Genomic DNA, 14,845 nt, shown 5'->3' on the forward strand with positions numbered 1-14,845 from the left:
CCAAAATTAGCAATTTACAGCTGAAAATCGTCTAGTATGTATGTGCCTTTAGTCTTCTGCAGCTCCAGACCATTGTCAGATCTAAGTGTCCAGCCCAGTAAAAGGGGCAGTGCTCGAAACAAGCCCCGGGTCCACCCCAGTGGCGCACACAGGGGGAGTTTCTGAGTAGCCAGAAACCACCCCCCCCCCCAGGAGTCTATGGGCCCTAGGCTGAAAGCTGAGAGTCCCCTCTTTCCATGGGTACAAGAATTTAAAAAATCAGCCCTTGGGAACCGGAGATATCTGACTTCAAAGCAGTGGTCCCCATCCAAGCCTATTAATTGCTTTTCCCAATTTAGTTTAGTTTTTCTGAGGAATTCTCTAGTTTTTAATTCCATTAAGAAATCTATTTCCAGGAATTGGAGATATCTGCAGTCAAGCAAGCTGTCCTCCCACCAGAAAATTATGAATAATAATCCCACTCCACTATACACCCCTCCTCTGCATATTAAACCTCCTCTACCACTCTGGAAGTTATGTATTAGGGCCCCTTCATTCAGCCCAATACCCCCTTCTCCCACCCCATCTCCCACCATCTGTGCAGAAAGGGGTAATTAGTGGAAATTACTGATCCATATATATATATGTGTGTGTGTGTGTGTGTGTGTGTGTATGTATGTATGTGTGTATATATATATATATATATATATATATATATAGCAGGACAAGGAAGATATAGCACTCCAGGCGACTTGATGAAGGAAATACTCACAGACCAGTTAAGGTTCACAACGTTTCAATGCCCGTTTATTAGTGGCATTTTCGTCAGGTATAAAAAAGAATACAAAACAGTCTTACCTTTAAACACCCAAGTGAGCACACTGGGAGGCTGGGGGAGGGGCGGAAGCCTCCGCCCTGCCTGCTGGCACATATGAATGACATCACAAAACATAATCAGAGTGCACCCGTCACCATGGTTACAGGAGTATACAAACAGCGTCACAAGAACAACAAAACAAAGCAGCATGATCTGTGAAAAAAAAAAACAATAATGAAAATCAGCGCTAGGCTTAATCAAATATACATCACATCTATTGCATTCAAGGCACTTAATGCCTAGGAGGCACAGACTGTTTGCAATCAAGAATACTAATAACTGATTAGCTACATGCTAACAGAGCATATTATAAAAAGGATCCCAAACCCAGATGTTCGTTAAGACCCCTAGGTGCAACTGTGCCCAGGCGAAAGATCCACCTGGTTTCAAGCTGAATCAGTTTCTTAGACCGATCTCCCCCTCGTATAGAGGCAGGGAGGTGGTCAATCATGCGGTATCTTAGAGATGAAAGGGGGTGAGGGTGGCTGCAAAAATGGCGTGCGACCGGTTGATCGCTATGTCCCTTAATAATGGCATTTCTAATTGCTGATCTGTGGGCTGTCATACGCTCTTTGAATTGGCATTCAGTTTTGCCAATGTATGACAGTCCACAGGGACAGAGGATCTGATATATAACATACCTGGAGGAACAATTGAGGCGGTGGGTAATATACATAGTTTTCCCAGATAGTGGATGGGAGAATGTATCCCCCGGGATCATAAATTGGCACGTAACACACGTACATCTGATACACCCCTTCCGGGTATTGGCATATATGTCTGTAGGGGTTGCAAGGTCAGAGATATCTGCTCTCACCAAGATATCTCTAAGATTGCGCCCCCTAGTGTAACAAGCAAGAAGCCTGGTATCAGCCAGTTTAAGGTCTTTATCCCCTTGGATAATAGGCCATAGTTTTTTAGAGATATTATTAATATTTTCACTAGATGGATTATACTGGCATACCCATGGGATCATTTCCCCTTTGTCTTTCTTAATGGCAACTTGGTTGATGAGTGTGTTACGGTCTAATGCAAGTACTCGTTGTTTTTCACGTCTCAACTGTTCAATATGATAACCTCTATTCACAAATTTGGATATCATATTATCCATTTCAGCATCTGCCACCACGGGATCAGATGTAATACGCCGAATGCGCAACAACTGAGAGTAGGGAAGGCCACGTTTAAGTGGCTTGGGGTGAAAACTGTCTGACCTCAGCAGATTATTTCTATCTGTGGGTTTACTGTATAATGATGTACAAATAATACCTTCTTTTACAGCAATGTTGACATCTAAATATTCGATGTTATCGCAGCTCACTTTATGCGTTAATTTCACCGGATGATCTCTCAAGTATATAATTTATATACATTTGGTCCATCTATAATACTTTAACTGACCCGGCATATACTGGGTCACCTAAGTGCTTTGCTCCGCCCCTCTGGAAACCCCCTTCTACAAGTCCTGCATTTGTCCCTGCACCCACATGTGCCAAAGCTCTTACTTCCCACATCCAGTGTTGCCAAATTTCCACCAGCGATCACAGTCACACCCCCTACCCCAACCCTCCTTTCTCCCAAAGGCAGCATCTCTGAGGAAACCAAACAGAAGCTGAAGGTGAGCAGTCTCCACATGCAAAATAAACTGTGGCTTATGCACAATTACTTAAATTGTGTACACATTAGCAATGGTGTAGCTAGGTGCCATGGTGCCCGGAGCAAGGGCATGTTTCGCACCCCCGATTTGTAGCAGTGAAAAGGGGGCGTGGCCTAAAATTATACCACACAGTAATGCCCATTACACATTTTTGTGAACTTTGTAATACCCATTACACATAAAGCCACATGCCGTAATGCCAATTACACATAAGGCCACACATGATGCCCATTACATACTATATAACAAACCGTAATGCCCATTACACATTTGACATATAAGTGCCACTTACCTATATGCTCATTGCTAGGAACTTCATGCTCGATGACAGGGGCTTCATGCTCGTTGCTATAGGGGTCTAAAATTGCTCGTTGCCAAGGGGGACTAAAATTGCTCATTGCCAATGGGGTCTAAAATTGCTCATTGCCAAGTGGGATTGAAATTGCTCGTTGCCAAGGGGGACTTAAATTGCTCATTGCCAAGGGGAACTAAATTGCTCGTTGCCAAGGGGGACTGAATTCTGCAGCAGCCCGCTCCCCGACACTATTTTCAATTCAAGTCTCCTGATGGACCACTAGCCAATAGGCACTCACAGTCCAGCAGCCACCAATGCTGCTTCTGATTGGCTGCTGGACCACAAGCGCCTATTGGTCCAGCGGGTGATGTGAACTGAAAATAGCAGCGGACAACACGCCACCCTGACACAGCGGGGAGCTGGATATGCAGGCACGGCTCTGGGGACCTGTGATCTTCCGGAGCTCGTGGTCCGCCCTCGCTATGCCCCTGCACATTAGACAATGTGTACGCAGCGTGATATCAGAAGAGATAGTACCCGACTGGGTAGTCAGTGCTGGCAAATGCATACACACTTGCCGTTGCAGGGTGCAACAAACAATGGGGGAGAGCAGTGGCCTTGCTGCATTCCACAGCTTGGCTGTCGCTAGCAATATCCAGATGACAGAGGACATAGTTAATGGCCCACGGAAGTGTGCATCATTAACGATCTAGTGCATGAATAAAATGTGGACAATCATTTCTAGTTTGATAGAAATGCGTACCAATATTTAACAATGGTACGCATCTCTAACAAACTAAAAAGGATTGTCACAATTTTATTTATTGAACACTGAAGGCGCAGAAGTCACACCATCCTTTGTAAGTCTTCTATGGTCCTATGGAAATTAGGCCAATCTGTTGACTTTTGCTGACACAATTTTTTAATAATAGATTAATACAGTAGATATAACTATATACAACTATATAGATGGAGCTAGTTTCATCTATCTGGCCTGGAGCTCTAAAACGGAGAGATATGGCGTGGGTATCGGCTCTTTGTCTTACCAGAAGATATTTTTTAGCTCTTTGCCTCTGATTGGTTGGCCATCCATGGTGTAGTGTGGACTCACCTTTAGAAATCTCTTGTGGAGTGTAGCAGGGGAGGTGGTCTGACAGAACTTCTCTCAGCACAGTATTCTCATCTTATTTCCCTTCTCACTTCCCACAGTCTGTCATCCTATCTTCTCCGTCTGCTGCCAATTTAAAGAAAGAGACTCTATGCCAGCCAGCACTCGAGATACTGGACACCTCCAGCCAAGAATCATCGCTGGAGAGTGACACAGATGAGGATGATGACTACATGGACATCTAAAGACACTACAGTGATTACTTTTTACCATCTGCCAAAAGACAAGTTTGTATTTGATTCCCAGCAAACCAAGCTTGCATGTTCCAGCTCCCGGCATGTGGATTGTTTTTGAAGCTGCCAGTAGCCAAACCATTGTATAACAGTATGCCTGTGCTCTACGCAGTTCCCCACGACTTTACTGGTTTGGGAGCAGAGTTGGATTATGAAGAACTTGTTATTCTCCACCGTTGGTGCTGATGAGAACTTTTGTCTTAGGTGGACTTGCTGAGACTGACAGGCTTTATAGCGGTCTTTTGAGGTCCATATATTTTAATTTTTATATAACTACAGAATGTGATGTTTGTAAAATAAACACAAGTGTAAATGAAAAATAACATTTGAGATAAACAATATTCCAAGACGATATATGTTGCACAATTTTTGTAAAAATAAAACTATCATTTCCATGAGAATTTATGAAAGCGGTTTCCACTAATGTGTATTCAGTTCAAGTATATTACATGTATAGCATTCAGAACTATAGACTACCTACCCACCCAGCTGGTGGTCCATATAGCACATGTGGAATAGGGATCTTGGTCACTATGGAGAAATACAGCATGTTCTTACAAATGAACACTGTTTGGACTGGACACATGAAACACTGGATACACTGCTTAAAATACTGGTGTCCTACTGATTCCCGTGGGGCTGTAAAAAAAAAATCGTGGATATAGTCACCGCTACAACATCAAACCCTTAGCCAGCTCATGACAAGTAGTGGGGGTCTAATTCTAACAAGCTAAAGAACTAAACTCATTTATGTTTGTGCTTCTCATTTATTTTTATGAAAAACAATATTACAGTATATTAGTCATTCTTTGCTTTTTCTGTGTTTCTTCTTTTTTTTGATACAGTGGTATATTCCAATAAGAAGTCATACCTGCTAGTCACATGCAGTACAAGCATCCCATTGGGATGTGTTTCCTAACTCCAGTACTGCTAGACCATGCTACGATTAGCAAAGAGCTGGCTTCCTATAGGCAACCATCCCCTGCCTGATCGTCAGCCCTAGCTGGCTTCTAGGGACTGCAGCTGATGCAGTCCCTAGAAGCAAAGAGTTTCATAGAAGCCAATGCTTGACTGCATATGCGCTGCTCCCGGTGCCTCTCCGCTCCATTCTGCAGTTGCTGGGACCCGGTGGCAGCACCTATCCAGATCACCAGGCACCACGGACAGCCGGAGCCTCTCTCCTATGATAGGAGCTGCCCCTGGCATCAGGCATCTTTTTATGCTGCAAAATGCATCTTATTTGCGTTGCTATGCACATGCAGACTGGTTTAACTTGCCAGGGTGCTTATATGTATGTGGACACATTTGTATATATAAAAAGGGAATATCAAAAGTGACATCTCAAGATTCTAATACAGTGAAGTTATGTGATAGGGACATGAGAGAGGAATGACAGAGTCACTGGATATCGACGGTGGTGGCGTATTATGGGATGGGACCACCACTGTTTGGCACAGCTGATAGCTGATATACAGTATTGGTCCGCTGAGCTCCCATACACTTACTTGGAGGTGGCTGAAATCACAGTTGGCCGGGTAAATGCCCACCAAGCTTGGGATCCTGACTCGTTGATAGTCTGATCGTTATTAATATACTTACCTTGAACATCTACTTGGACCTTGCAACATTGGTTCCGGAGACATGACATTCAGGTGTGTACCCAGCCTTAGTGATACTGATTTGCAAAGAATCACAGTAAGTCCAACAACAGTGTCAGAACCGCAGATTTCCACTAATATATACAGGTGTACATACAATACTGCTCTTTCTCAGCCTCCGCATTCTCAAATATGAATTTAACTACTGAATATTTTGTGGAGTGGAACCTTGGGCTGCACACCCTAACAAATATTATATAGAGGTGCTATCATTCTGAGAATTGTAGTTTCACAAAGAAAGATAACATATAGGGGGAAATTTACTAAAGGAAATTTGTAAAAAAAATAGGTGTATTTGTATTCAGAAAGAAATACACTTATTTTTGACATTTACTATCCCGAAAATACGGCAATTTGTATTCGTATTGATAGCACATCAATACGAATACGAATTGCCGTATTTTCGGGATAGTAAATGTCAAAAATAAGTGTATTTCTGGATACAAATACACCTATTTTTTTTACAAATTTCCTTTAGTAAATTTCCCCCATAATGCCCATGCAAACTCTTTTGTACTGAGCACTGCCAATCAGAATAATTCTAATAAACTCTGCAATCTAACATAGACTACATTTGGGGGTGCTTGGCATACTTTCTGGGCAAAAAACATTTTGTATTTTGAAGTATCTTGCATTTATGCTGTATAAACACATCAACCACATGAATTACACACAAATATATTTTATTTGTTTAAAAATCAAGGTTTCAAAATCTGAAACAAAATTTGTGTTGTATCTCAGGCACTGAATTTAAATGCCATGCAATAATTTTCTTGCACATATATAGTGCCAGTTACATATCATGTCCTCAGTAGTGCTGTTACAGATGTCCCAAATAAGTTTTTAGCGGAAAAAAAAAATTATTTTCAATTTCTGGAATGTATGGTTTTTGGAATAATTCAGATAACGGATATTCGGATACGGGATACTCAACCTGTACTACACAATTTGGGCCAGATTTCACCCAATTTTGGCAGATTGGGACGAGAAATTGGGCCAAATTGCAAGTGTATGACATCAGATCCAATGTGCGGTCCCGTGCGAATAGGCTCGAAGTTGCTGCACATTGTTGGTGCTAAGCACCTGCAATGTATCGCATCTGATACAGAGAGGGGTTCAGCGGGCTGGGTGCAACGAGCAGAGGGAGAATTGAAAAATCCAGTACTTATGTATTATCTGGGCTCCCATGTTAAATGCACCCCATTTTTTCATACCCCTACTATCCAACTACGCATGGAGTTGATTTTATATAGTGTGGCGAGCGCAGGGAGCCCCGCGAGGGGACGCGGTGTCATAAGAAAAATGGGAGCCCAGATATTACATAAGTACCAAAAATCCTATTCAAAAGACTGGGCAGCCACTGATTAGCTGAGAGAGCTCTCAGACTGGGCAGCCACTGATTAGCTGAGAGAGCTCTCTCAGCCAATCAGCGGCCACCCAGTCTTTTGAATAGGATTTTTAAATTCTGCTGCTTCCAGGGCTTACATGTGATAAATTGCATGTTATTTATCACATGTAAAATAATGGCACATCAAGTGCCACATCTAGTAAGCTTTCCCAGGGAGCTCAGGGGAAGTCAAGGTTACCCAACAACATGACAAACTCTAGGAGGGACAAAAATCTTTGTTCCTCCTGGAGATCGTCATGTTGAGAGGTATGCCGTAAGACAAGTTGGCTTATTAGATTATTAGCGCTAATTAGATAGCCCTGGGCAAGCCGATTAGCAATCAGCGATCACTATGTTTAAGTGAGGGGCGTGGGACACACCAAGCCAGTACACTAATGAGAGGCTCGGGTGTTAGTAAGTGTTAAGAAGTAAAATCTATTTGTTAATGAGTGTTACAATCTGTAGGTGAAAGGAATTCATTAAAATACTAAAAGTGTTGTATTAGTAAAAAAAATAAATTATGTAATGTGTCATTCCAATGAGGCCTGTCCACACCAACTCAGGGGAACCCAGGTCCCAAACTCACCTCTAAAACGGATATATATATATTTTTTTACCAATACAACACATAGCCCAGTGGTTCCCAAACTGCCAGGCTTTTGTAGGGGTGCCTTGGTTGGTGGTCCAGGACCAAGTCAAGTGTCTTATAGTCAAAGTGGTAGGCAAAACTAGGGCTGGTGGCTGCAAATCATGTAATATGTAGACAATCTGAAGCATAACTGTCTATCACCCCATAACTGGCCCTGAGGGTGACATATAAGTAAAATTTACTTATTTTTATTTTTTTGCAAACTTACCAAATTTTAACCTAGGGTTGCTGTGAAAAAAAACCACTGATACTCTAGGCCGCCGTGAGTTAAGAAAGTTTGTGAACAACTAATTTATATATCGCATCAAGGAATAAACATAAGAGGTGAAATTTAATAGAATGAGAGATTCAGAAAGTGCCAAATTTGGGAAGAAACCTCCAGTTTTTTTTTAAAGCAGCAATCATTTACACTGCTAAATCAAACTGGTTTTGCAGTGTAAATGATTCTTCCAAAATCTTGCACTTTTTGAATCTCTCATCCTATTAAATTTCACCCAAAGTTTTTATAATTTTAAACCATAAAAGTTATTCTTTTTTGGAGGAATATACCTTTTTTAAATGTTTGTGAGTCAGCATAAATTCTGAAAACCTTATTCATGTTACATCCCAAATTAGAGATGCTCTGAACAAAATTATTTTTTATAAATATCTTAATACTGGAAGGATAAAATTATGTTATATTAGGCTCACCAGTGGCAAAATTTGTCAAACCCTTGTTGTGGGTACACATTAGACAACATTTTGATCAATTTGCATTATTCAGGCAGATCGGAACGACAAATCATTTAAAATGTCGGTACTTATTTAACCCCTTCCCGCCGCAGCCTGTTTTTGCCTTCCTGACAGAGCCCTTTTTTTCAAATCTGACATGTATCACTTAAGTGGGGATAACTTTTTTTTGCTTTTACTTATCCCAGTGATTTTGAGATTGTTTTCTCGTGACACATTGTACTTCAAATTAGTGGTAAATTTGGGTCGATACAGTCTGTGTTTTTTTGTGAAAAATACCAAAATGTCGTAAAAAAAATGGAAAATTTAGCAATTTTCAAAATGTTAAATTTTCTGCTTGTGAGACAAATAATCATACCACTCAAAATAGTTAATAACTAACATAGACCATATGTCTACTTTATGTTTCCATCATTATTTCAACCTCCTTTTAATTTTTTTGGACACTAGGAGGTTTAAAATATGAATAGCAAATTCTCAAATTTTCAAGAAAATTTCAAACACTGATTTTTTTAGGGACCAGTTCAGTTCTGATGTGACTTTGAGGGACTTGTATGTGAGACACCCCCATAAATGATGCCATTTCAAAAACTGCACCCCTCACAGTATTCAAAACAGCATTTTGGAAGTTTGTTAACCCTTTAGGTGTTTCACAGGAATTAAAACAAAGTGTAGGTGAAATTTCAAAATTTAATTTTTTTTGCAGATTTTCAATTTTAATACATTTTTCTAAGGAACACAGTAGATTTTACTAGAGAAATGTGACTAAAAATTGATTCCCCCAATTCTTTTGTTTTCATAAATATCCTATATGTGGCCCTAGTGTGCACGTTGACCAAACCACAGGCTTCATAATAGAAGGAGCACCTACTTGATTTTGGAGCCTCCTTTTTATGAGATTATTTTTTAGGCACCATGTAGGTTTCTAGACACCATAAGATGCTAAAAGTTAGGAACCCCCCCACAAGTGACCCCATTTTGCAAACTACACCCCTCAGGGAATTCATCTAGGGGTATAGTGTACATTTCAAACCCCCAGGGGTTTCACCAATTTTGATACAACTGGGCTGTGCAAATGAAAAATTACATTTTTTTACACAAAAATGCAGTTCTGGCTCAAAATTTTTCATTTTCATAAGGTATGAAGGAGAAAAAGCACCCCAAAATCTGTGCCCCAATTTCTCCCGAGTACGGCAATGCCTCACATGTGACCAAAAAATACCATTTGGGTGCATGGCAGGACTCAGAAGGGAAGGAGTGATTTTTAGATTTTGCAGCTCAGATTCTGGTGGAATGTTGGTGGGTGCTATGTCGCATTAGCAAGACCCCCGTAGCAAAAATACAGTGGAACCCCCCACAAGTGACCCCATTTTGCAAACTACACCCCTCAGGGAATTCATCTAGGGGTATAGTGTACATTTCAAACCCCCATGGGTTTCACCAATTGTGGTACAACTGGGCAGTGAAAATGAAAAATTAAATTTTTTACACAAAAATGCAGTTCTGGCTCAAAATTTTTCATTTTCACAAGGAATGAAGGAGACAAAGCACCCCAAAATCTGTGCCCCAATTTCTCCCGAGTACGGCAATGCCTCACATGTGACCAAAAAATACCATTTGGGTGCATGGCAGGACTCAGAAGGGAAGGAGTGATTTTTAGATTTTGTAGCTCAGATTCTGGTGGAATGTTGGTGGGTGCTATGTCGCATTAGCAAGACCCCCGAAGCACCAATACAGTGGAACCCCCCCACAAGTGATCCCATTTTGCAAACTACACCCCTCAGGGAATTCATCTAGGGGTATAGTGTACATTTCAAACCCCCAGGGGTTTCACCAATTTTGATACAACTGGGCTGTGCAAATGAAAAATTACATTTTTTTACACAAAAATGCAGTTCTGGCTCAAAATTTTTCATTTTCATAAGGTATGAAGGAGAAAAAGCACCCCAAAATCTGTGCCCCAATTTCTCCCGAGTATGGCAATGCCTCATATGTGACCAAAAAATACCAGTTGGGTGCATGGCAGGACTCAGAAGGGAAGGAGTGATTTTTGGATTTTGCAGCTCAGATTCTGGTGGAATGAATGGTGGGTGCTATGTGGCATTAGCAAGACCCCCGAAGCACGGTGAAATGATGAACCTAATAATCCATAGATGTGTGGTATATTTTAAAACACTCCTTTATACATAGGCCGGGTTTGTCGGGGCAAGTTTCACAGTGGAAAATAGTATCCTTTCTTATTCCCTTTTTATAGCAAACTTTGCACCTTTTTTGTGTCCTGCCCTTTTTTGCAGTGGAGGGGATTTCGTTAGGAAAATGCTGCCCTGGTACAATACGGAGGCCAGTACTAGAAGTACTGGGGCCCTCTGCCTGCTGGTTCCCAAATATTAGGCCCTTTATGACTTCCTCTTGAAAGTGCATAAATGTCCCCCTCTGGCTGGTAGAACGGAATAGCACGTAAGCGTTATACAGTGCCATCTGGATGATATACACGGCCAGCTTCTTGTACCAGATTTTTGTTTTCCGCAGGGGACTGTACGGCTTCAGTACCTGATCTGAAAGATCCACTCCGCCCATGTACTTATTGTAATCTAGGATACAATTAGGTTTTGAGGTGTGGGTACTGGTACCTCGTACAGGGACAGAGGTGGTACTGTCTCCATGAATTGTTGTCAGTATAAGGACATCCCTCTTGTCCTTATATTTGACCAACAACATATTTTCGGTGGATTGTGCCCTGCTTTCACCCCTTCTCAGTACTTGGGCAATGTGCGTTTTTGGGAGGCCTCTTTGGTTCTTGCGCACAGTGCCGCAAGCTGCTGTACCTCTTGAACCAAGGGCCTTAAACAGGGGGATGCTAGTGTAAAAGTTATCCACATAGAGGTGATAACCTTTATCCAGGAAAGGGTGCACTAAATCCCAGACAATTTTTCCACTAACACCTACGAGGGAGGGGGGGCATTCTGGCGGTTCAATTCTTGAGTCCTTCCCTTCATATACCCTAAACCTGTGGGTGTACCCTGAGGTGCTTTCACACAGCTTATACATTTTTATGCCATATCTTGCCCTCTTATTGGGAAGGTACTGGCGGAATTTAACCCTTCCTTTAAAATGTATAAGGGACTCGTCGATACAAATAAATTTTTCAGGGATGTACATCTCTGCAAATTTGGCACTGAAATGATCAATGACCGGCCTGACTTTGAATAGCCGGTCAAAAGTGGGATCATCTCTGGGTGGGCACTGTGCATTATCGGTGTAATGTAAAAATTTAAGGATTGTCTCAAAACGAGTCCGAGTCATGGCCATACGGTAAAGTGGGGTGCTGTACAGAACATCTGTACTCCAATATTGCCTAATTTCTGGCTTTTTTACTATGCCCATATGTAACACCAGACCACCAAAACGTCATCATCTCTACTGCATCTACAGGGGTCCACCTAGCAAATGATGACGTGGGGTTTTGAGCAATAAACTGCTGGGCATATAAATTACTTTGGTCCACCATTAAATTTATAAAATCATCAGAGAAAAATAATTTGAAAAAGTCAATTTCTCTGAGACCTGTTGAATCAAATTGGATTCCTGGGATGGCCAAAAACTCAGGAACCTGGGGCTCAAAATTGTCTGGTGGTGGGGTCCATACGGGATCAATCATTTGGGGGGGTCTCAGCTGGTTTACCGGGGTGTCTTTGAGGGGGTCCCTCATCACTAGAGGAGGAAGAGGAGCTTAAGACGAATCCTTCAAATTCCCCGCTTGCATCACTGGCTGTGTCAGAGTCAGAGGCAAGCATGGCATATGCCTCCTCCGCTGAATACATTCTTCTGGATGACTGGGATGACATTTGGGATGACATTTGGGATGCCATTTTTATTTTTGTGTTTCTGTAAGTGTAATGTTTCAACACGTGTATAGTGTAGGGGGGGTACAAACTTTATTTCAACACGGGGGGTATGTAGTGTGTAGTGTGTATGTAGTGCAGAAAAAAAAATACTTTATACAGGAATTTGATCCCAATAAAAAAAAAAAAATTGAAGGGGTTAAAAAAAAAAAAAGGTCCTGCGCCAAAAATTGAGCACAGATGTTGGTCAGTAACGTCCGTCACTGAACAGCGCTCAAAGGCAACAGGAATTTGATCCAAAAAAAATAAAAATTATATCAACCCTGTGCCAAAAATGCTGTTCAGTGATGTACGTCACTGATCAGCGCTCAGCGGCCACAGGACACCCACAAAAGCAACGTGAGTGTAAAAACAATTTAAAAAAAATAAACCACAGCACTCTCCAAAAAAAAAAACAATTTAAAAAAACTGCAGAAAAAAAATTATATCAACCCTGTGCCAAAAATGCTGTACAGTGATGTACGTCACTGATCAGCGCTCAGCGGCCACAGGACACCCACAAAAGCAACGTGGGTGTAAAAACAAAAAACCCCACTGCACTCTCCAAAAAAAAAAACTGCAGAAAAAAACTGCAGAAAAAAAATTATATCAACCCTGTGCCAAAAATGCTGTTCAGTGATGTACGTCACTGATCAGCGCTCAGCGGCCACAGGACACCCACAAAAGCAACGTGGGTGTAAAAACAAAACCCCACTGCACTCTCCAAAAAAAAAAAAAACTGCAGATCAGTGATGCAGTGATGCAACACTGATTAGCAGTGAAGGGCAGCAGGCACACAACTGTGGGTGCAACCTGACAGGGTATATATATATATAAAAAAAAAAACCTGGACCCCCAAAAAGTTGCTGATCAGTTAATTTATACTGATCAGCACAAATGGGGGGGCAGTAGGGGGGGCAGCAGTCAGTTGCACAGGCAGCACAAGCTTTGGTGCAACTGACAGGTATATATATAAAAAAATAACCCCTGCACCCCCAAAAAGTTGCTGATCAGCACAGATATACTGATCAGCACAAAAGGGGGTGCAGCAGACACAAAATATAGCACTCCCTATCACTCTCTGTCACTATCTCTCACTATCTCTCACTATCTGTCACTCTATGACACTGCAGCAGCAGCACACAGGAAGTGACAAGATCCAGGAAGCATCCAGCTGCTGGCAGCACGCTACCAGCGGTGATCAGGTAAGTATCAGGCAAGGATCAGGCAAGGATCAGGTATGTATATCACGACAGATTGGCCGGTGACCGCTCTGCACGCAATTCCAGACCGGAATGGCGTCTGCAGCGCAGTCACCGTTAGTTTAAATAACGCGCTATGGCTGTGATTGGTCCGTCGGTCCGCCGGACCAATCACAGCCTTGGGGGCAGGTGGGGTGAGGTGTGGTCATCACCGGTGACCCCCTCACACCCGGCGGTGATTGACACCTGTGTTACCGAGCGTCATATTCGCCGGTAACAAAGGAAAACGCTGCGATTGGCTGTTCACATTGAACAGCCAATCACAACGATCGCCGACGGGGGGGAGGCATCGCCGCCCCCCCTGGACATGCTGGGACATGTCTGCTGTCAGGGACAGCAGACATGTTTAAACTGTCACCGCGTCTATAGACGCGGGGACAGTTTAAAGTCATGACGTATATATACGTCATGTGTCGGGAAGTACATCCCGGCCATGACGTATATATACGTCAAATGTCGGGAAGGGGTTAATATCTAGGTGACCAATTTTTTGATTGTATGCCTTAACTTAAGGCATACAATCAGATGCGATGGACCCGATTTTTTTTCGGAAAAATTGGGTCGATCGCATTGCATGCGATGCGATGGACGCGATTTTTACTTTGGATTCAATGTTAAATGGACCCTGAGACCCGATTTTACATTGGGTCCAATGTTAAATGCCCCCAGACCCCATTTTTTATTGTATACCGACCCTGTTCATACCCCAACTATCCAAGTGGGCATGGAGTTGATTTTATATAGTGTGACGAGCGCAGCAAGCCACCGAGCCCGAAGCGTGGCGAGCGCACGCGGATTACTTAACATGTATTCCGCGTCCCCTCGCCACGATTCGGGCTCGGTGGCTCGCCACACTATATGAAATCAACTCCATGCCCACTTGGATAGTGGGGGTATGAACAGGGTGGGATGAGCGGATCCGGACGGCGACAGCGACGGTCGACATGGAGGCAGAAGACGACACAGGACCAGAAGACGACGACACAGGACCAGGGCTACCTACGGAAAGAAGATAGGTAAGTATTAGTATGTGTGGGCTTTGTATGTATTAAAGTTTTATTTTAAAAGTG

This window comes from Crinia signifera, unplaced genomic scaffold (genome assembly GCF_055691185.1).
Source record: "Crinia signifera unplaced genomic scaffold, ASM5569118v1 HAP2_SCAFFOLD_97, whole genome shotgun sequence".
Lineage (NCBI taxonomy): Eukaryota > Metazoa > Chordata > Amphibia > Anura > Myobatrachidae > Crinia > Crinia signifera.